The 22072-nt window shown below is 37.5% G+C and overlaps 1 protein-coding gene and 1 long non-coding RNA gene across 11 annotated transcripts in view; one reads left to right on the top strand and one right to left on the bottom strand.

Moving 5' to 3' along the window:
• The window catches only part of MECOM (MDS1 and EVI1 complex locus), a 550490-nt gene that overhangs the window by 427852 nt on the left and 100566 nt on the right, over nt 1–22072 (top strand). The window contains exon 1 of one of the 10 annotated variants that reach the window (XM_045197753.2): nt 7012–7034. The exons of the other annotated variants lie outside the window; for them this stretch is intronic. The gene's annotated coding sequence lies outside the window, so the exon portion shown is untranslated. Of the gene's footprint in view, nt 1–7011; nt 7035–22072 lie in introns of those variants that run through there. 10 annotated transcript variants of the gene reach the window in all.
• LOC123480070 (uncharacterized) overlaps nt 14791–22072 on the bottom strand; it is a 30609-nt gene continuing 23327 nt past the window's right edge. Inside the window, exon 3 of the long non-coding RNA XR_006655931.2 lies at nt 14791–15602. This is a non-coding gene — a long non-coding RNA (uncharacterized lncRNA). The remainder of the gene's footprint in view (nt 15603–22072) is intronic.

The raw sequence follows: 22072 nt of genomic DNA, 5'->3' as shown, positions 1-22072 counted from the left end.
GTTTTCTGAATCTTCATGTGTTCTAGCTTCTGTAGAAGAATTCTACTTAGATTTTTAAATGTATAATATATATTTTATGTATTAGAGAACATTTCCCTTGTAAACTTTCAGACTTATTTATTTCAATGGTAGATATAATATCAATAACAATCACATTGGTTGAGATAAATATTTTCAGAATCATCTGTGGCAACATTTCTTAAAATTCATTTTGAATTACTTACCTCATAACATTTATTAGTATTAGGGTACTCAGTGACTTAAAATAAAGGCTAATAAGAGAGGGAGCTACAAGTGAAAAACCCAAAAACCTTCTCCTCTTGTTGAAATGTAACCAGGAGCTTGTGAAAGCTGCAAGTGAAAAAAGATTTAAGAGTTTGTTTTTAATCAAAATGGAGTAGCATCCTTTTAAAAAAAGTTTCAGAATAAACGAAGTGCTGGTGGGCTCTGTTCTTCCCATTTGCAAACAACAAAGTGTCCATTCAAATATGTCTTTTCATGATCTAATATTAAAGTCCTGATTATGTTATTAAACTTGACAGACAGATATTGGGCATCCCCCGTGTGCCAGTTTAGGTTTCTGTTGCTAGAACAGCAAGCTGAGTGGGGTCTGCTTAATCCCACTGACACCCCTACATGTTACTCTTTTTCTAATATTGGCTTTTACAAAACCACAAAGGGGAACAAATATCGCTGTATTGCCTGCCTTCAACCAAAATGCTTTAGCCATTGAAAGATGGGGGCAGTGTAGACACAAAAATGCTTTGAGATCTTTAGATAAATGGTATCATACAGATGTGTATTATTGCTAATTCTTTGTTCTCAATCACTTGTTTTCAAGGACACTAAAATCCATGTAGCTCCTAAAAAAGATAAATAAGGGCAAGTCACTTTTCTTCCTCCAGTCACAGACTAAAGAAATTATTTCAGATAATATATAGCCCTTCAGCCATGGGAGCAGGAAGTGTTTACTGCTGAAGACGGGGTCCCAGTTGGTAAAATAAACGGAAACTTCTGGTTCAGTTTTAGGACCCTCTTTCAAATAAAAACTTCATTTTCTCGACTCAAATAAATTGATTTAATCTTATGTTATTGGCAGAAATATTCATTAAGTTGGGATAGTCTTTAAAGATTACAAAAACATGACTTTGCCCTTTTTTTCCCTTCAAGGGCCAGTGAAGTTTATTTAAAAAGAAAAACCTAAAACCACAAAAAAGCCTGGGGCATTTTATTCTCTGATATCTTTAAAACTGGTTCAGGCTCATCCATTTGGAGTCACTTCAGTGTGTCTCTATTTGAAAATGGACCCCAAGGTCTCTCTTAATAGGATGAAAGTTGAGAAGGTAGAGTTGAAATGGAGCAAAAAGATGATTATTTCATATGGGACAAACATTTTCTTAACTAAAAGTGTAAAGGAAATTTTTAAAAAGCCAAAACATGATAAAATTAACTAAGCTCTCATATATTCTTTTCTATTTTATGCTTTCTTTTTTTTTATCTTCCAAAATACTTACAAGTTTGAAAATAAACTTAACTTTTCAATGGCATATTTATCACTTTTTTTGTTACTATAAAGACCCATTAATTCAACAGATACACTTTTGAGTACTTACAAAAGACCCAAAGTCAAGAATAAAACAAATGGACAATACTTGTGCCCTCAAGGAGCTTCCATTCCCACAGTAAAAATTTTATATTCTATCAATAAATAAATAAGCAAATTCCAAACAGTAAAAGCGCAAAGAAAGAAATAAAACGCAGTGATGTGACAGTGCCTGGGGAATGATGAGGAGGCTACGTTAAAGGGGCAGATGAGGAAAGGTTCCCGGAGATGGGCTGTTTGAGTGAGGTCTGAAGGATAGAAGGAGCTGGTGAGGTCAAAACCAGGCATGAGAGCATTCCGGGCAGAGGTGACAGCAAGTGCAAAGGCCCTGAGGCAAGAAGGAATTTGCCGTATTTGAGGATCATTGCAGAGGCCGGGATCACAGTAAGCAAGGGAGGGAGGTGGAACAAATGAGTCAGTGGTCTAAGCAGGGGCTAGGTCTGCTAGTATAGTGGTCACAGAGTAGAGGCAGCTGATGTACTCTGGTTGCCTATATAGTTATGTCTTCACGCTGTTTTAAAAGACAGTGCAAATAGTCACTTGTTAACTTGGCCCCTTTGCTAGCAGTAGAGCTTATGTTGTTTTTCACCCTGGGCATTTTATTCTTGGACATAACAGCGACAAGTCCTGTCCTGTAGGGATGAGAGTATGGGAGGGCTGCACAGGTCATGGTATAGAGTCTGGATGAAGGTGCGGCAGGGAGCTAGTGAGCATTTAGCAGGGAGATGGCATGATCCAATTACATTGTCTAAAGCTCACTCTGGTTTCTGTGAGGAGAACCAAGTGGAGAGATTGCTGCATTAAATGGCACTAGCTGTGGAGAGTGTAGTAGAAGGAGAGAGAGACACATGTGGATAGTTTCTAGATATATTTTAGAGAAAGAACTCCCCCAAAGCATTTCTGATGGATCGGAGGCAGATAGAGAGAAAAAGAGAAGTCGAGTGTTAATCCTATGTGTTTGGCTCAAGAAAACAGGTGAGAGGTGGAGTCATTTTGGGGACAGGGATGACTGAGAAAAGACTGCTAGTGAGGAATGGGTGGGGAGGGAGATACTTCAAGAAATCCATGTGGAGGAAACTAAATTTGAAATAACTATTAAATATACAGGAGATGTCAACTTGGCAAATGGATATAAAGGCCTGAAATTCAAAAGTAAGGTTAGAACTGAAGATATAAATTTGGGAGTCATGAGAATAGATGATAGTTAGAGTCCTGGAACTAGATGAAATATATTAAGAATAGAACATTGAGAAAGAAAGGGCTTAACTCTGAACTCCTGGGTACTACAACATCTAAGGAAAGAATCAGGGAAGGAGAAAAACCAGCTCTTTGTGAAATAAGAGAGAAAGCATTGGTGTTGTGTCATGGAACTCTGAGGAAGAGCAGATTTTAAGAAAGAGGTCGTGGTCAGTGAGGAAGATGGAATCAGGGAAGTGGCCATTGATTGGTTTGTTTGACAAGAACACAGACGCATGGAGGAGACCCCTGTCAGACAGCGACAGTAGAAGGTGAGCAGGTACACTGCCTAAATAATTGGGTTGGATGATATGTAGTAAGGTGTGTGTTTGCTTGTTTGTTTCTTGTATTTGTTTTTTGGTAATCTGTATGACCATTGAAATAATGCCCTAGGCTCCAAAGGACAACCTTTAGGCCCATGAAAGTTGAAACATATATCTTGAAAGACAGAGACCTCATATAGCCTTGGTGGGAGTACATAGTGGTGCTTCCATTCTGAGAAACAGCTTAGAAGCTTCTTACTGTATATGATGAGGTCTGTCCTGGAAAAGCCTAGCCACTGTCAATATAACAAGAATGGTTTGCACAACATTGATGTAACCTGGCAGCCAAGGAGAGAGGGCTGGAATGGGCATGTGTGAACAATGACGACTTCACTGTACTAGTCAGTGGGGGTGGTAGATGCCATTGAGTGAGTATGCGTATTGTGTGGCCTTTGCATTCCAAATGACTGAAGGAGCAGAGCAATGAATCTGCATCATATTTTATGTTAAGCTTAGACATTCATCTGTGGAAACTATTCAGATGATTAAGAAGGCCACAGCTATGGGCAACTGGTGGTTGGCAGCCTCATCATGACAACACGCCTGCTCATGCATCACATCTCATGCAGAGTTTTTTTGTGAAACATCAAATCACCCAGGTGACTCAGCCCCACTACAGGCCATAGTTGATGCCCTGCAACTTCTAGCTTTTCCCAAAACTAAAATCACCTTTGAAAGGGAAGAGATTTCACACTGTCCATGAGATTCAGGAAAATACGATGGGGCAGCTGATAGCAATTCGGAGAACTCTGTGAGGTCTCAAGGTGCCTTCTTCGAAGGGGACTGTCTTTGTCCTGTGTACAATGTTCTTTGTATCTTGTATTTTTCTTCAATATATGTCTCTATTTTTCATATTACATGGCTGGATAGCTTCTGGACAGACCTCTTAGTCCAGTTCCTATATATTCACTCTTAGATATTTACCTAAGAAAAATGAAAATCCAGGGTCCTTGAAAAAACATGCATGCTTTGTTTCACTGCATTGTTAATCATAATATCGGGAAACTGGAAACTACCCAGGTATCCATTCATAGTTGAGTAAATAAACAAATGTGGTGTTTTCTACACTGGAATACTACTCAACAATGTAGGAATGAACTATCTATACATAGACCATGGAATGGCTAAATCTCTCAGACCTTGTGCTGAGTGAAAAGAATACGTACTCTCTGATTACATTTATGTGAAATTCTAGAGCAAGCGACTAATCTATACTGAATAATATTGAAAAACTAATGTGTGCAGATCAATAATTGCTTGGGGTGGGTTGTGAGAAGGAGGGAATTGATTGGAGAGGGACACAAAAAGGCTCTCTGGGGAAACGGAACCATTCTATGTCTCATTGGGATGGTGGCTACATGGCTATATACATTTATCAAAAGTTATCGACTTGCTCAGGTGAAATGAATGAATTACATCTCAATAAAATTGATTGATTAACTACAAGAGAGAAAATCTGAGATAGCTGATTCTCCTGATTAGATTTTTAGCTCCAAGTCAATTTCCTATAACTTTTTTAGGGTATTCTTCTTGATTACTTTGAGAAAACTTTTTCTTTTTACTGTTTAATGTCTGTCAATATATCATTCATTACTGATATCTATTATATGTTGTATAGATTATTTTCCATATAATCCATAACAGCAATGTCTCCATGACTCTAGAAATATACTTCGTCACCTTTACATGTCCATTTTGATCCTTTTTATGAACTTTTATAGTATTTTAAATAAAATATATCTAAATGTGTCCTAAGTACAGATAAGTTCAAGATATCTGTAACAGTGCGATTGACTTGACATCATTTATGACTCCAATTCTACAGTATCTTCCCTTGTCTATTAATTGATTTCTTGAGTCAAAAATAGAAGCTGTTATGAGCTTTTAGTTTATAGACAGATAACTGGAAGGAGGGCTTTTATATAAGCCACACCACAAATTTCAATAAATATACTCAATTCTTTTGCTTAAAAGATTCATAATATGTATAATGAATAATATCTAGAAGAGTTCATTATAGGAGCAAGATCAGGGCTTTGACACAGAATTGGGCTTGAACCTCAGACTTGCTACCAGCCAGCTTTGTAAGCTTGGGCAAGTTCCTTCCACTCACTGAGTTTTAATTTCCTTATCTGTAAAGAAGTAATAATTACCTTTCCTTCTTGTTACAAGGTTTAAAGATGATTTGTAAACTTTCTAGCACAGTGTCTGGCTTGCGATGGGGATTGGAAGAGCTGAAATTCTCTATGTTGTGACGTCTGCTGCCATGCACGTGGTCAGCGTGGTGGGGTTGGTGAGAGAGCAAGGAAGAGCTGCTTCTGAATGTCTAACGGACTGCAGATATTAGTTACAAGTGTCTCTGGATTCTAAACTCCAACCTTTCCAATGACAAGGCAACAGTCGATGGGTTTTAACAGAAGACATAAGCAATTAGGTGCTACCTAAATCTTTTGTGATGTTCATGATTTTTGAGCTTTTAAAGTAGAGTATTAAGAAAAATCATTAATATCATCTATACTAAGCAGTCTCTTGTTCTTAGAAATTGATACAGATCTTCACTTATATATAATATAAAGACATCATACTGCACATGCATGTGCACACGTATGTATATGATGTATGTAGTAGTTTTTTGTTTGTTTACTTAAGAAAATTAGGTCTTTAGATCTTGTGCTACCAGGATTCTAAAAGGTAATAAAAGGTCCTGCTACTCCATAGAATTTTGTATAGTATTTCTTTTCTCATAATATCTGTATTTTTAAAAATAGTGTTCTCTATGAGTAATTGCTGCTCCTCTGATGTTACCAGGTATTAATTATAGTTTACTCTCTGCTTAAGCTCAACGCTTATTGTAAATGTGACTTCCGTCCTCTGTGTATCCAGATGGGGTATTCTGAGATAGTCACTTCTTCCTGAGGATATGAAACTCCTTTCCAGGAAACATTGAGAACTATTCTTAACCTGGAACTCCTCTACATCTTGTGTCATCCTTCAGAGATACTGTACCTTTCCCTGCTGCCTGACCAGCCGTTTATATGCTCACTGTTTATTTCCCAGCTATTTTAGGAAGATCTTTCTTCCTCAATGATGAAAGCACATTACCATTAAGTGAGTAACTACGGAGAAGTGAAGAGGTCACTGTGTTTCAGGATCCTTTTTTTTTTTTAACCCTGTATCATTTTTTTTTTTACCTAGAAACAGTTTTCAGTGCTTTTAAAGCCATTTTCTATTGCACATCATTTTCATGCCCCCAAATATGTTTACTATTTCCATTTCAATATAATAAAATCATCAGATTACCTTCTGGATCTGTGCTTGTTAACCCCAGCAATACACTGGTGTCATCCAGGGAATTGTTTTGCAACATATGCCTGGGGCTCACACTCAGGAATTCTGATTTAATCAATCTGTTGTGGCTCCCAGGCCTAATCATTTTAAGCACTCTGCAGGTGATTCTTAAGTGAACCGGAAGTTTGAGAGCCCGTGTTGTAGGTGCAAAACATTTTTGTAGGCTTGAAAAGACTGCACCCTTTGGAATAACAGAGGTTTTCTCATACCTTCCAAGAGTCACTGAATGTAGAACTGGGCTGTCTTTAAATCTGATGGCATGGGGATAAATAAAGCCATAGTTGCTGAAGAACCAAATTTTTAGTGTTTTGCATTTATTTTTCATTGAGGTGATCTTTCTCTCAACAGAGAATTAACCAAGGAAAGGAATTATGTTGAAGGATAATGTGTGGATCATGCAGCGGGGGAAATGTGTAAGCTTTGACTTTACCTTTATCCCAGCCTTACCATGAACAGGCTTGGATTCCTGGGCAAGGTAACCTCTGGACAGGATTCTCAAAAGTAAAGGCATCAGGGCCAGGAAGGTAAGGTGGTGAATGTGAAGCAGGAAGCATTGTCACCAGCACAGCGGGGGACGCACTCCCATTCTGTGGGGGACTGTGGCTACTGAGCCCCCAGCTAATTGTTTCTCCTGGAGAATTTAAATGTTGCCAAAAGAGAAATAGAAATTCTCCTTTTGGGGTAAAATTGTCCAATTACCTATTATTGGCATCATTAGATGCCACATTTTTATGTACCTCATTCATACTGTGGGCTTAATTTTGCCCTCTGGCCACCAGTTTGCAACACCTGAGTTATATGATTTCTAAAATTATTTCTACCATCCTAACATTCTAGGGGATTTAATTTGGACAAAACCTGAAAACACTCCCTTAAGATTGAAAGCTTCTATTGGAATGTATGCTTATATTAATTTTCATTTTCCTGAACCTTTCCATTTTACCTCCCTGCCGCCTGCTCCCGACTGGTCCTGGCAGCTTACCCTTCCTATTCTGACCCATCCTAGAGTTGACATCTTAAGAATTTATACAACTATCGCTAATACACCATATTTATAATATATCGAGGATCCTGGTATTATGTCAGAGGAAAACCTTGTCTTAACTTTTCAGAAGGGAATGGAATGTACAGTACAGTGTGGCCTATAAATCATTTTCAAATTAGTATTCTGTACATCTGGAGAAGAGTACATTTCTACTCATGCATAAATTGCCTATGAACACATTTCAAAAACCTACGCTTACTCTTAGCAATGAACATTCAAAAAGTAAATTAATATCTTAAAGGGGAAGAAATACAGTATATTAAACAGGAACCCACTAGAAACTCGATAGTTAAGAGTCTGTCAGCGTTTCCATTATAAACCCTGTTTTTGAGGGGTTTATAACTCACTTATAAAAATTCATTGAAGCCTGGGACTTGGCATGTAAGGTCTCAGCCCAGCAGCTTGACATTATAGTAGGTCTGAAGGACCTCAGATTCTTGTCAACGGGATACTATTTTAAAGCTCCAAGATGAGGTCTAAATAAAGAGAGTGAGAGTGATTTAAACCCACTGAATCCAGGAACTGCCGAGCAAAACTGAAATAAGTGCTCTAAGATCAGCAGGTTGTGGCTTGGTTTTGCAGAACCCTACATAGTTGTCTATTCTGAACTGTACATCTTGTACTGTGTAGGGTGAAGTCGGCTTCATTTTCTTGTCTGGGTCACACTCGATGTAACTTTAATTCTCCTTGTAATAGCTTGATATATTGTCTGTTGAGGTTATGGGTTTGGATTCAAGTTTATAAATGAGGCTAATTAACACTTAACTTGTAACTCTTTTTTTTTTCCTTCCATTTGAAACAGGTATTCTGAGGAAGTCGGAATAGAATATAAAAATCTCTTAGGCTATTGTAAATTTTTTTGTGTAGATAGCTCTGTTATATGTTGCATGTCTAAATTAGCACAATATGTATTTATTTTAAATATTGATCTTTAAGGAGGTAACAATAAATCTGAATATTCTTTTGCCTTACTGTTTACATTAGGTCTACTATAGATTAAGAGAGACAGTTGCCTTGTAAATTTACTTACCGAGTAAGCAGAGGCATATAAATAACTCTGTTTCCAATTATACAAAACAATGATGATAAACTATTGGGAGCTGGGATGACTGTGCAGAGCTTGGCTGAATCACAGACGCAGAGCAGGTCTGTGAGTAACTGATGTGCAGCTGGTGATCGGGGCTATTGTTTCCATCAGGAAATGCATGAACAAGTGGCAGAGAACAAAATTCTATAAATGTAGCTCCATCAAGATGTAGTTCCTTTCCAGCTGTAAAGTTTCTAAAGAGTTACCACAACTATTTAAAAACATAAAAACACAATAGTTTGGCTTGGTAATGGTACCAATTTGTCTGTAACAATGTTAAGTATGTTGCAGTAACCTTCATGCGGGAAAACCCTATGGATGGACTTGGTTGTGGTTTGGGGTTTTCACCTTCTCCCAGTAGTGGTTCTTCGGCTGCAGCATGAACTGGCCTTTGAACAATGTGATAGCTGAACTAAGTTTCAGCTAGGAATGTTAAAACATAATGGCTGAAGATGAAGAATAAATTTACACCTGGGCCATGTAATGCCAAGTCCAAGATCAACCCATTCTCCTTAATATTCCCATCATATATTCAGAAGTGCAAATATTCACATGGAAATGAGGTTGGTTGAAATGTTTAGCTTTTATTGGGAAACATATCTGCAAAGCAGCTGAGAAATGTATTCATTTCAGTCTTTCCATTTGACAAGGCTCATTCTCCCAAGTAAAATACTAAGAATGCAATGACAGCAACTGAAGCCGTTCCATTTCCTCTTCTGACTTTTGTCTCTCCCTGGGAAAACTATTTCTGAAATGCTACAATGTGTGTGTATGGACACTCTTACTTAGCTTTTTAAATAGGTTTCAACTTCTGTTTATTCTCTATGTACAGCAAAGTTCTTTTAATGGTTATTTAAAAGGGTGTTTATTATTTTCATGATATTATTAACGATGATTATTATAATCACACAGTGCTTGTCAGTTTATAAAGTATGTTCATATTCATTATGATATTATATCATTGCCATTATTACAAGAACTTGAAGAAATTAGTTGGGTCAATATTTTAATTTTTTATTTTATTTTATTTTATTTTATTTTTTTATTCAGTTACAATTGTCTGCATTTTCTCCCCTTCCTTCCACCCCACCTATTTTTATTTTTTATCCCAATTCTTTAAAAAATAAAAGAAGTTCAGTGAGGCTAAATCATCTGTCCATGTTTCCACATCTAGCAAAGTGTCAAGCCTCGACCCCAGTCCAGCTATTTGAACTCTAAATGCCATGTTCTTTCCACTGTGGTTTTAAAATGCTCTGTTTACAAAAAGGGCTGCAGTTAGCAAAGGGAATCCCATGAAATGCGTGTGTAGATTGATAGACGTAACGCACATCAAAGCTTCTTGCTATTCATGTTTGTGCTCCTTCCTGTGGAGTTAAAGTGGGTCATGTAAACCACTGACAGTTCTGAAACTTGGTTTTAATTCATGGCTCCAATGAAGTTCATGAGTTCCCCTTGGCCATGCTTATCTTCCATGAGGCATGAAAATGCCTAGTAAAATAGTCAAAAGGCGGGAAGCAAGAGGAAGTTGGTGAGAAATAGGATGACAGCTGTTTATTTCAGGGCATTTTTTGGTTTGCCATTCTAGAATTTCATTGGATCATTCTTTGCAGTCACTTGTATATTACATTTGAAGAATATATACCTAGTAAATCCACCTGCTTGCCTGACAGAGCTAATTTTGATTTTCAGAAAGTTGGACTTTGTTGTTAATTTAATTTTTTTTCTAGTGACAAGATATTTTACTAGATACTCTTTGTGCTGAAAGAGCTTTGAGGGGTGAGGATTAGGGGAGAATTTCTTCAGGTGCGTGGAAACTGGAGGCATTCCCCTGGACAGGAGCTCCCTGGACATCAGTATGTTCCAACACAATTGATTGGTTAGCGAGGACTGTCCTACAGAAATGATAACTCTATGAAAAGTGTGAAGGCCTCTGTCCACACATCTCAGGAAATCCAGGGTATTAGATAACTGCATTGGAATAAAACTTTGGATGCTGGAATCTTGATATAAGAAAAAAGCTTCAAATTTTAACAAATAATATGGAGTTTATTTTGTTTTAAGGCTTTGATTTAGTAAAGATTTTTCTGGCCAACTCTAGGAAGGAAAACATTCTATAGTAAAATAAAAAAAAAAAAAACCTAATGACTCAAGAATACTATGTGACACCTAATTTGATGATTGCCACCCAAAATTATTTTCACCAGTGATATATCAATTACTAGGCTTGCTTTTCCAAGTCCAAACACAAGATGAGGAAATGTTCTGACTCTAAATGGTTTTAATTAAAAAACCAACTTTTTTTTAAGGTGGTAAGGAAGTATATTTTTTGTCTTCACTTTTTGTTTTTCTGTGCCCATGGTTTTCAAGAAAAAGGAAAGTAATGATTATAGTAAATTACAGGAGTCAGGCAGTGTGGTAATTAACAGGTAATTATCAATAAACAATTTAACCACAAAGCTTGGATCCCACCTACCACTTGTCAACAATAAAAGCTTAGTAACTCCACATGCCATTGGAAACAGAGTCTACAGGGAGCCCCAGAAAGGGCTGCTAATATAAATAAACAGTCCTTTCTTGGGAGAATACACAAAGGCCAGGCTGTGAGTGACCACGTAGAAGAAGGAAAGAAAAATCCAGTAGACAGGAAAAATATTAGGAAACCAAACATTTGGTTTCAGATTTAGGAAAAAAATATGAATGTGCTTGGTACGGAAGCCAGAAAAATTATCTATGAATGTCTTTCTCATCCCATACATAAATTTTGTTTCTCTAAGCATGGTTAGAAATGTAAGATTATTTAGCTAAGCTGGCATTTTGACACAGGAAAAAGTGGCCCTTATCCAGGTTTAAATATAGTCAGCATGCTTTATAGATTGAATGATTGGTGAATAATACACCATAAAATATATTTATTATAGAAGTCTACAACTAGATTTTGAAAGTACCACTAAACTTTATACAAACCTTGATTTGGAAACTCTTCCTTTTTAAAATGAACCAGGTTAGTATAGCTTGAGGGGCTGAAGGTTTCTAATTAGCTAGTGAAAAAAGGAACAATTTAATTCGGGCAACAAAACCTGACCCTACATAAAATGAATAATAACATAACCCTCTGTTTCTGTTTCATTTTAACTCTGTAATGCAGTATCGGGTTATTGTGTGAAAATAGCTGAATCAGAGACTGAATTTCATTCTAGAAGAGATTTTTCTATTTCTGAATTTTATTTCATTTTGTCTACACACCTACGTGTCTTGTGTGTCTAGAATGACAGTTGAATATGTCATAATCAAATGCATTTATTGAATATTATCAACACCTGGTGAAGTGCTAGTCATAATGCAAAATGCATTAAGTAAATATGTTCTCTGTCATCTAAGGTGTGAGAGATAAAACTGTCACAGAACACGTTTGAAAGATGTACATGCAACTGAATAAACATTGAGCAGATGTACATATTCAATAAAGATTGCATTATCTACAGGCCAAGGGGTAAATGTATATTGTGGAGTGATGAGAGTAAGGCAGCTTGTGGGAGTTGCGAGATTAGATAAGGGAGTCTTGAGGAGAAATCACCATCTTGCCGCAGATTAGTTAGAAGACTCTTTGGGGAAGAAGGGTGAGACCATGTACCCTTTGAGTGATGGCCTGCAACAGGCCTGGCACGGCAGGGGCGGAGAGATGATTCCTGGAGGGGGAGGGCGAAGTGAGGATGACATTCTGGGCTCAGTAAGAGGTGCAGGCCTGCGCAGTGGTGCTCAGTTGTCTAGAAAGGACCTCATTCTAAAGCAACAATGTTAATTTTCCATGCGATATTCACAGTCCTTCAAACCTAATTGCCAAAATACCTGACTCTCCTGAGCTCTACATTTTGCCTGAGCTTCACCTAAGATTGTTTTCATTTTCTTTCTTGCTTGGTATTATGTCTGCCTAATTTTTTTCCTTCGGGCTGCCCACATCCAACTGCATTCATTAGAACTTCACTAAATGCCAAGTTTTCCATAGTTTTCTTAATTCCTTTTTGAATTTTTTTAGACAAACCTAGATCTTTTTAAAAAACCCTCCCACTGTGTCTTCTGTTACAAAAAAATTAATTAAATAGAAAGGGAGATTTGGATACATCTACCATTTAATTTGAAATTACATATGAATACGGAGAGGAAAAGTGACTTTGAAAGATCAATTCTCAAATTTTGATTTAAGAACTGTGTTATTAGCTGAAATAATATGAACTGAGTCCATGCTTGTGACCTTTGCAAAGTCTAAGCTAGTCAATTATTGCAACAGAGCAGGGAACCAAAGAATGGCTTTGAATTGGTCAGACCCAAACTGATTTAAGTTTGCATGTGGTTACATAGACATTAGTTAAAAATAATTAATGCTGTCTTTGACCTTTGAAATGAGGAAGGGCGTTCATGGTCCTCCCCAACTTCCACTCCATACATGTGAATCTAATTAACTCATTTCTTTACTTAAAACAGAGAACATGTTAGTATGCCTTGATATTAAATATCTTGAATAATATAAGCGAAGTTGTATTCTTCCTGAATGGATGCTGTCAACAACATTCCCTGGGATATTTACAGCATACAATTTTCACAGTTCAACAGCTGTCTTTTAAAAACATGTATCTATATAGTGTACATTTTATGAATCAACCACTAATCGAATCTCTTTGGTACAGTTTGGTAAGATCCCCTTGGGATTGTTATGAGAAGATCATTTATCATTCCGCTTCCAGGTTCCAATAAGACCCAGAAATGGGTGCAGTTATGTTGTTGTGTGTGTTAAACACACGGTGTTGCAGGGAGGGATTTCTAAATTGCACCGCCATGGTTTGCTACCAGAAAGGAGAATGATGTACTCTCTCTTCCCTTTTCCTCCCATCATTATTTCTTCTCCGCCAATACCACCGCAATAGGAAAGAGGAGGGCCCCTATCTTCAGGACTTCACTCAGCTGTTGCTGGGGTGGAGACAACAGGGAAAAAGCAGAAGTATCCCCAAAGCAAGCAGTAACTGATAATGTAGCCTTTGTTTTGTTCTTCACTGTTTCCAGAATTATTTCTGGTTCAGATATATTGGGGGTGGGGTGGGACATTTAAAAAGTATGCTCCATGTTTTTCCAAATATCACAGTTTTAAATTGACCAGGGAAAGACTTCTAAATGTGACATAGGAGGCAGGCACATAGGAGGCCATCAACAAATATTAGTGAATGAGTGAATAAACAAACCCCATCTGGCCCTCTATACATTCCACCCCTGGTTGTGTCCTCTTCTTTGTCTAGAAAACTTTCATCTGTCATTTGGGCTCCCATTTGATTGCTGCTTCACAGTGCAGACTTTCCCGACGGATCTTCACAGACTAAATTACGTTCCAATTATTTGTTCCCATGGCACGTTACATTTCCACCATATCTTCTATCCTATTTTTATTGGGATTCAGCGTTCAGCGCGTCTCTCCTCCACTGCCCAGGCCTATTGTAAGTGTGGTGTCCTGTGCCTACCACCCAGTACAGTAATTGGTAACTAGGCACTTGAACCTGGAAAATACAGAAGGAAGAGTAGCCAGGAAATAAACTTCAACTGGAAAGAGCAAAAAATACATAAACAGTGGGTAAGGTCTACAAAGGAAAAGAACCCATGGCAAGGGAAGAGATTAGATAAAGGAAGAAAGACTTTAAATGGAGTGAGGGGAAGAGGAATCAAAACTTTGCAAAGGGATCTTCATGCCTAAGTCACAGAGCAGGTTACGGCACCAAAGTAGGGGAGGGAGTAGGTAAACACCAAGGGAAGAAAAGAATAATTCACAGGAATATTCAATCAGAATTTAATAGAGAAAACATACTCTAACAAGGAAGATTTCAATTTCTGAATTTTTTCCCCTGGGTATGGAGAGAAAAGTGGCATTAGAGTTTGATATAAAGGTTTGATTTGAGACATGTATTAATCCCCAAAGTAAAACCCAAATATGGTAATAAGTAAATATAACATATTGAACCGTTTTAATAAAAAAGGCATCTGTTGTTATGAATTGCTCTCAGCAACTTGACTTCACCTTTTATTGTCATAGGAATTATAAGTAGTTTACATATTTTTTAAGTCAAGTTTTATTGTTTAGCATTCACATATAATTTTTATAAATCTAGTTTAACGTTGGTGAATAAAATCTATGTTTTAGGATTTCTATGAAAACACGTTCTTTATAACATTGTGCACAGAGGGGACAAGTTTCGGTATTTGATTTAACAAATTTGCCACACACGGAGGTGCGCTTTACAATGGACTTTTTACTCTGCCTCCAATTAGAAAACTACAACTCACAAGAAATGCCTTAAAAAGAGCAGTGACAAACCAAATACATGACATAATAGTACATTCTTCCTTCTCTTTCAGGGCCTAGGGGAAGGTAAAATATAACGTTGCCACAGTGCCCAACCATGTTTTTTATAAAGAGATGGTCATTTCCAAAACTCTTTAACCCTTAGTGTTTATTGAGCTCATCACTTCACAAACCTAAGTTGTCTTCTTAGTTTGTACACATAAAATGAGTGCGTACACCCTCATTAGTGTCGAAAGTCCATTTCCCTTTCTGTAGACCGTTCTCAGAAGCACCTACACGAGTAGAAAATTTTATCATGAAATTTCAGTGTCCTGTGACTTCAATATAGATCAGCGGTCTTTAGAAGCACCCAGTGCAAGATGGTCACTGACATTGTCATTGAAATCGCCTCGTCCTCCTGTAAACACGGCTCAGATCGAAAGCCACTGGAAAAATCTGTGTCGAAGCCACTGAAGCCCCCGGGTGAGCAGACACCATCTGATGTCTCAACTCTGTTGGTCTCCTTTGGGTCATGTGTAGCACTTCATTTCTACTTAAAGTTTGAATACTTCTCATTTTTGTTTGTGTCCTGTTGCCACTGAATTAAGGTCTTTGTTATCAAAACTTCCCAATCAGTAATTCTGAAATGAGAGAAATGGTTATTATACATACTAAGAAAAAAAACCAAAACAAGACCATGTCTCATTAAAGTTTTCCCAAACTTTAAAGTGTAGGGGGTGCCTGTACAGTGTAAGGGGCGTGTGCATGGTATGTGTGTGTTTGTGTATTCATCACAAACCATGTTGTGCCTCTAACAACTTAATTTTTCAAACTAAGGCTTTGTTGTTCTGATATTTTTCTTTTCTCTTACCTAGAAAGTGATATCTCAGGACATACGATACCTGAGAATTGGGAAGGAAACATTAGAACTTATGAGCATCGAGTGAGATATAGATATAAAATGCCATCTCATGCAGGTCAGTCACATTTAAAATTATGTTTCCTTTAGCGAAGAATGTACCCACCGATAAGCTATCTCATATAATCAATGGGCATGACTTCCTGTGAACTCTGCTCATGCTGAATCCCTATAGTTAGTAATTCTAGGAGAGAAGAAACTTGAAATACTCCCTTCTATTTGATAACTATAGAATTCTGGCTAAGTATGAGGTTTAGCCAGAGAGCATATTGGTTTCAGCAGACTATGGTAAAGTTAATTAAGGATGATTAATGGAGCATTTTCCTTCCAATGATATCTGTGACAGAACAAAGCTGTCTGAGGCTTGTCAAGCAGAATTTGAGTTGAATGAGTATTTATGTGATCAAATCTGAAGGCTGCCTCTTGACAGAGCAAGGATTCATCAATCAATTGCTCTGGCTCGCAGTGGTGGGAAATTGGTCTATCCGAGTAGGTTCTGCTCCCATCCCCCATTCTTTTTCATTCAATCATCCCTCAGGCTACAATGCATCTTTCGCTTTTACCTCTGACCACCTTAAGGGCTATCAGAGAAAAGTAAAGGCAAGAGCAAAAACATCTATTATGATGGTTATTTCTCAGCAGAACTCATACAATTGATTTCTTTTAAGCAGAGGGTTATAAAGTGACACAGGCCTGTGAAGGAATTAATTGGCATTAATAAAAGTTATTTTACAGCCTGACGAGAAATGATCGTGGACTGAGACAAAAAATATCTATCACACTGAGGTACTCTTTTCTGTGCTTGTACCTTTATTCCTCGTAAAATTGGAATCCATTTCTGAAGCTTCTGTAAAGTTAGTTAATTCTAAGAATAGACCGAAGAACAAACACAGCTTATGCTTCAGGTTTTAAAATTTTAGTTCTACAATCTGCAGTGGTCCAATTTGGATTCTACATGTGATGCCCACTGGCCCCGCCAGAAAAGGCGCCACTGGCCAGATCTAGCTGGACAGCACACACATTGTCACTCAGGATACGCAGTCTTGTTAATTATAACGGAACGGTGACAGTGCAGAGGTGTGATCAGGAATTATTTTGTAAGGTTTACGCAAGTGACTTTGCATGTATTATCTGATCTGATGCTCACAAAGAGCTCGTGCAAACAGGGGAGCTGTAAGGATTCCTATTCAGTAGAGGTGGAAACTGAGATTGAAAGAGATTTTATAACTTGCTAGAACAATATGGCTGAGAGGGAACATGGGTTCAATTCTGGGCCCTCCCTCTATACCTTTCTCTTGTGGATTGGGGTCTTTCAGGGTCATGGCTGACTGCTTATTTGCTCTCTCAAATGATGGCACAGTATCTCTGCCCAGAATGTAAGTGCAATCATGTGAGTTTTTAATGGCCAATGACACTTGAGCAAGTTCAGAGTGATACTATGTTGGCTGACGCTATATTTAATTACGAGGTTGAATGACTGCAACTTGGAGTTAAATATTTCTGGGACAGCTAGGCACCAGGACCCTCGGTGATTCCAGGAGTAGCACCCTGCTGCACGGAGTCTCCTCACAGTGTCAGCATGGGAAATACACAAATACCGCTTCTTAGAAGAGTAACCCGAGTGATTCCTGAGACTCACTGTTGTTCCAAAGAAAAAAATGTATACATACATGCCCATACTATTGTTGTTCTTGATATTTATTATGTTTATGAAGTGGCATGTTTTAAATTTGGTTTTTATATAGTAGAGACAATACCCTAGTTATCATCAGAAAATTTCACTTATTTCCCAAGTCATGTTTATTCATCTTGAAATGTTCAGTCATTGATTTTATAATGTACATTCTGACCATCTTTGAAAAACATGTATGAGCAATTATACAATGAAGTTTATATTCAGTTTTACGTAAAAGTGTTATAATCACCTGCCAATACAGTATTAGTAATTTAGGGTAAAAGTTTTGTTACCCTTGTTACGTGTTTTCAGAGAGATATGAACAGGAAAATGATTAAATAAAAGGATTGCTTAGATCAGTTTAAACTGACTTCAGTTTCTTTTTGTGTATACCTAAACACAAATGTTGATTAGATTTTTGTGTCTAAAGTATAATAATGAATTTAGATTTCTAAAATCTTTTTAAACTTTCAAAGTAAGCTTTAGCTTTTTGGCTGTCGTATCTTTGAAAGTTACATTAAATATTTTATTATTTAATATTTTTCTTCGGATGTTTTTCTGTGGAAATATTAACGGTTTTTACTTTCATTTGTTTTCTTTTTCCCCATATTTTTGTGTAATAATGTTGATGATCTCTTTTGTCTAAACATTTTTAGACTAATAATTCTTTATTCTATAAAATGCTTTAGGATACAAAAATTTACTTATTTGAGCTGCAGAGGATAAATCCAAAGAGCATAAAGAGTTGATTCAAAGACAGTAACACAAAGAGCTGAACTCCTGAGTCCTTAGTTTTTCCACTCTGCCCATTTGGCGACCTCATCAACACCAGACATGCTCAGCAAAGGCTGAGTAGGGGACTATTTTTTCCCTTCTGGTGTGCACTGTAATTTTTAAGAATACTCTTGGATTGTAGTAGCTTTGTGGATAACCATATCACTGCCTGAGCTGTAGAACTTGCAGTTAACCCAAATCCCTGTGACTGTGCCATGAGAACTATGATTAACGCAGGTCTTTCTTCATTCAGTTTCCTAGACGTACGTGCCAGATACTCATATCTAGTTAATTCAGAACGTTAACTTAGACACATAGCTCTGACCTGGTCAAATAATCTAATATCTGGGTTCTGTTATTTCTCAGTTTTTCTACTTTTACCCCTGACCTGTTGCCCCCTCAAGCTTATGTTACTGATGTCATTCCCTCACCCCTTCCTCCAAGTCACTGATAAAATGTCTGAATGGAATAGGGCAATTTCCAGGTTGCTGTCGAACCATTGATTATCCCTGTTTGCAAATACTTGAGTTCAAATATCCAAAAGACTCCAATGATTAAAATAAATAAACAAGATATCACTTTATAATGTGAATGAAGCCACGATGTTGTCTTCCAAATTAGAGTAACAGTGTAGGTAATAGTAATTCAGGGAGGGTTTGGGGGCAGGTTTGGTAAATTGCACTATAATTGCAAAATTGATATTTACACTATCTGTGAAAGTAAGAGAGCACTCCCAATTGGAGTAGACAATTTGGTCATTCAGTAAATATCCTTAATTACTAAACTTTCTTGGTTAATCCTACATGATCCAAAAAGAATATGGCAAGGTATTGGTTTGACAGTTGGCTATTTAAAACTAAAAAGGAATGCCTATGCCTACTTTTTGCATATTTTTTATAACAATGTCCACATTCTTTTGTAACATTTCAACTGCCTTAATTACAGGATACTAGAACAGCGCATGTTGGTCAAAATTTTAATCATATGGAAGCCACGGGAGTATAGGTTAAAATTTTTGATTAAAAATTATTTAAGGTTTTAGAAAATGCTATACAGTCTTCTCAGAGAGAAAAATTATACTTACATTTAGTCCTTTAGCATATTAGTAGTTATGTATGACTAGTGTCATGTCTGACATATTCTACACCACTGCCTTGAATTATTAAACATATTTTACAAGATTATAAGCAAAAGGTCTGGGCTCTGTTGTTCCAATTCAATATTTCTAGAAAAAAACGGAAAGAAATAGACAAGCAAACGATTGCTACAAGATGAATTCTTAATGAGAAAACTGAGACTTCACTCTAGGCCTACAGTGAACACTGGCCTGTACCCACAAAATTTATGCCCAGAGTTCTGCAGGTTGAGATTCGTGAACAGACCTGTAAGTAAAACTTGCTATTCTAAGGCCAGACAGAGTCAGCAGAGATGAAAACTGATGCCATTGAAATTGCCCTTACAGACTTATTCTATCCAGCCTAGTCTTTAACTCCAACACACATGTATTTGTTTTTTAATTTTTCTGAGCAAAATATTTACAGTGTAAAAATCCCACTAAATCAGATTTTGATGCTTTTACTCATATTTCTTCTTTGTTCACCACATGACCAAGATCTCACTCTCTCTCTCCCTTACTCTCTCTTCCTCCTTTCATTGTCTCTCTACCTCCCCCCACTCCACCAAACCCAACCAGACCACCTGAACATGCTATTCTCCATCTCCAGCCTTTTCTACAGGACCCTTTTCTCCTCCACCTCATCTGACCAATTCCTACTTTCCTGTAGGTTTCAGCTTACACCAGCCTTCAGATGGGAAGTCTTACCTGTGCCCTTGCAGCCCTTTGCCTCCCAGCCCCATCCCTGCAGCAGGCAGGTGCTCCTCAGTACTCCCATTGCCCTGACAGTGTTTGCTGAGGTGTCTGTACCCACCAGAAGACTATAAGCTCCATGAAAGCTACGCCTATGGCTGCCTTGTTTACAGTTGTATAGCCTGGCATTTCGTAGGAGCTCAGTTAATAATAAGGAATAAAAGAAACCAAGGAAAGAGGGAATGTAAGGACAATGCAATTTTATAGAAAAGAAGTTTAAGAACCCTTTCAAGTTCTTCTTCAGGTGGAGCACAGCTACCCACCAGGAACCTGCCATAGTAGGTAAGGCATCAGCACCTCAGATGGGAACGGACCCTCTCCTATTAGTGGTGAAACAGACCACCAAACCACCAAATCAAGGGTTTGCCCCCTTACCCCTTCATTGCTGGCCATCTTCACACTGTGGGCTACAGAACTGGATTGCTTACATGCACCATAAAATCTACTTCAAATTTCCCTGAGTCAAAATCTGTACCCTTCTATATAAATTCATTGAGGTACCATTAGTAAGAGAATCACCACCTATTTAGGAATCAAAAAAGTCTGTTCAAATATTGGCTCCATCTCATATTAACTTTGGACAAGGTTGTCATGTGACCTTGGACAAGTCACTTCTCTGAACTTTACTTTCTAAGTACTGTGAGGTCACAAATTGATACAAATTGACATTAGGGTCATTGACACTAAGTTGTCCATGAAGAGTGACGTTGAGTTTCCTTACCATGTGGGATAGATGATAATATATAGGAGGCTTTACTGGATTCTGAAGTTGTGAAATGAGATTTGGCATGGGAGTGGCTGCAGAGAGAGGTATTCCTAAGTGCCCTCTCCTGTTTTGAGCACTTCTGGAAAAGGCCTCCCACTTTATTGTTTGCTACTCTAAAAATTTATCCAGATTTTTAAAATACCTTGAGTCCTGAATGTTTAGATTTAGATTATATTTATATTATGGTTGAGTACCATTCTTTCATTGCCTAGATATGTGAATACTATTTTTGCGTGCAAGTAAGCTTAAAAATTGACTGTCTAAATATTTAACCAGAGTTATTTTAAAAGAATTTCATTATTTATCTTCTTTTTGATTTATATTATCACATTCTGCGTCTGTAGTTATGGTTTATCATAAGCAGCCCATCTGCTGCAACAGCCAAATTGGAACATTCATATAAGATGAGTTCAGTATCATAAACATGACAAGAGATGGATTACATTTAGTCTTTCTTCATGTTTAACCAATTTAATTTGTTTCCTATGCAGAAGAGGCTCTAAATTTACTTAATATATGTTAGCACTTAGGAGCATAGTTAGAAACAAGGCGAAGGTCTTAACCTATTCGTAAATAAATGAGAAGATTCCTGTCGGAGTGAAAGAGAGAGAGAGAATTTATGTCAAACAATCAGGAATTTAATACATAGTGGTCTTTTAGGATGTCCAGTTTGTGTACATACTCTTAAGGCATGATTACGAATAACTTCACTTCCTATAAACAATGTGACTGGAGAAATTACTCACAGATACAACAAAAAGGGGAAGAAAGGTAAGACGTTTTAACTAAAGCCAATAAGTGAATTACTTTCCCTGAAAAGGTTAAAAATGGCAGATTTATTTTTTGTTGCCATAATATTTGTCTTGGTTGGGTCTGCTATCTGAGGTCTTCTCCAGAAGATGCAGGGCTCATTGAGACGTCACCGCGTGACCCCAGGTTCAAAGTTACGGCAGAGCCCCGAAGGGTTCTTTTCCTCTGTTGTTTGGGGACTCAAGGAGCCTTAACTGAAGGCTAAGTCTGTTGGTTGAATGAAAGTATTGATACCGCTGTAGGGAAAGCTTTCAATGATTATACTGGATTTCCCTCTGCCCCTGGTAAAGGTCAAGTAGA

Source organism: Desmodus rotundus, chromosome 2 (assembly GCF_022682495.2).
Source record: "Desmodus rotundus isolate HL8 chromosome 2, HLdesRot8A.1, whole genome shotgun sequence".
NCBI classification, from domain to species: domain Eukaryota; kingdom Metazoa; phylum Chordata; class Mammalia; order Chiroptera; family Phyllostomidae; genus Desmodus; species Desmodus rotundus.
The sequence above is the reverse complement of the archived record's forward strand: the minus strand, read 5'-3'. Positions and strand labels throughout refer to the sequence as shown.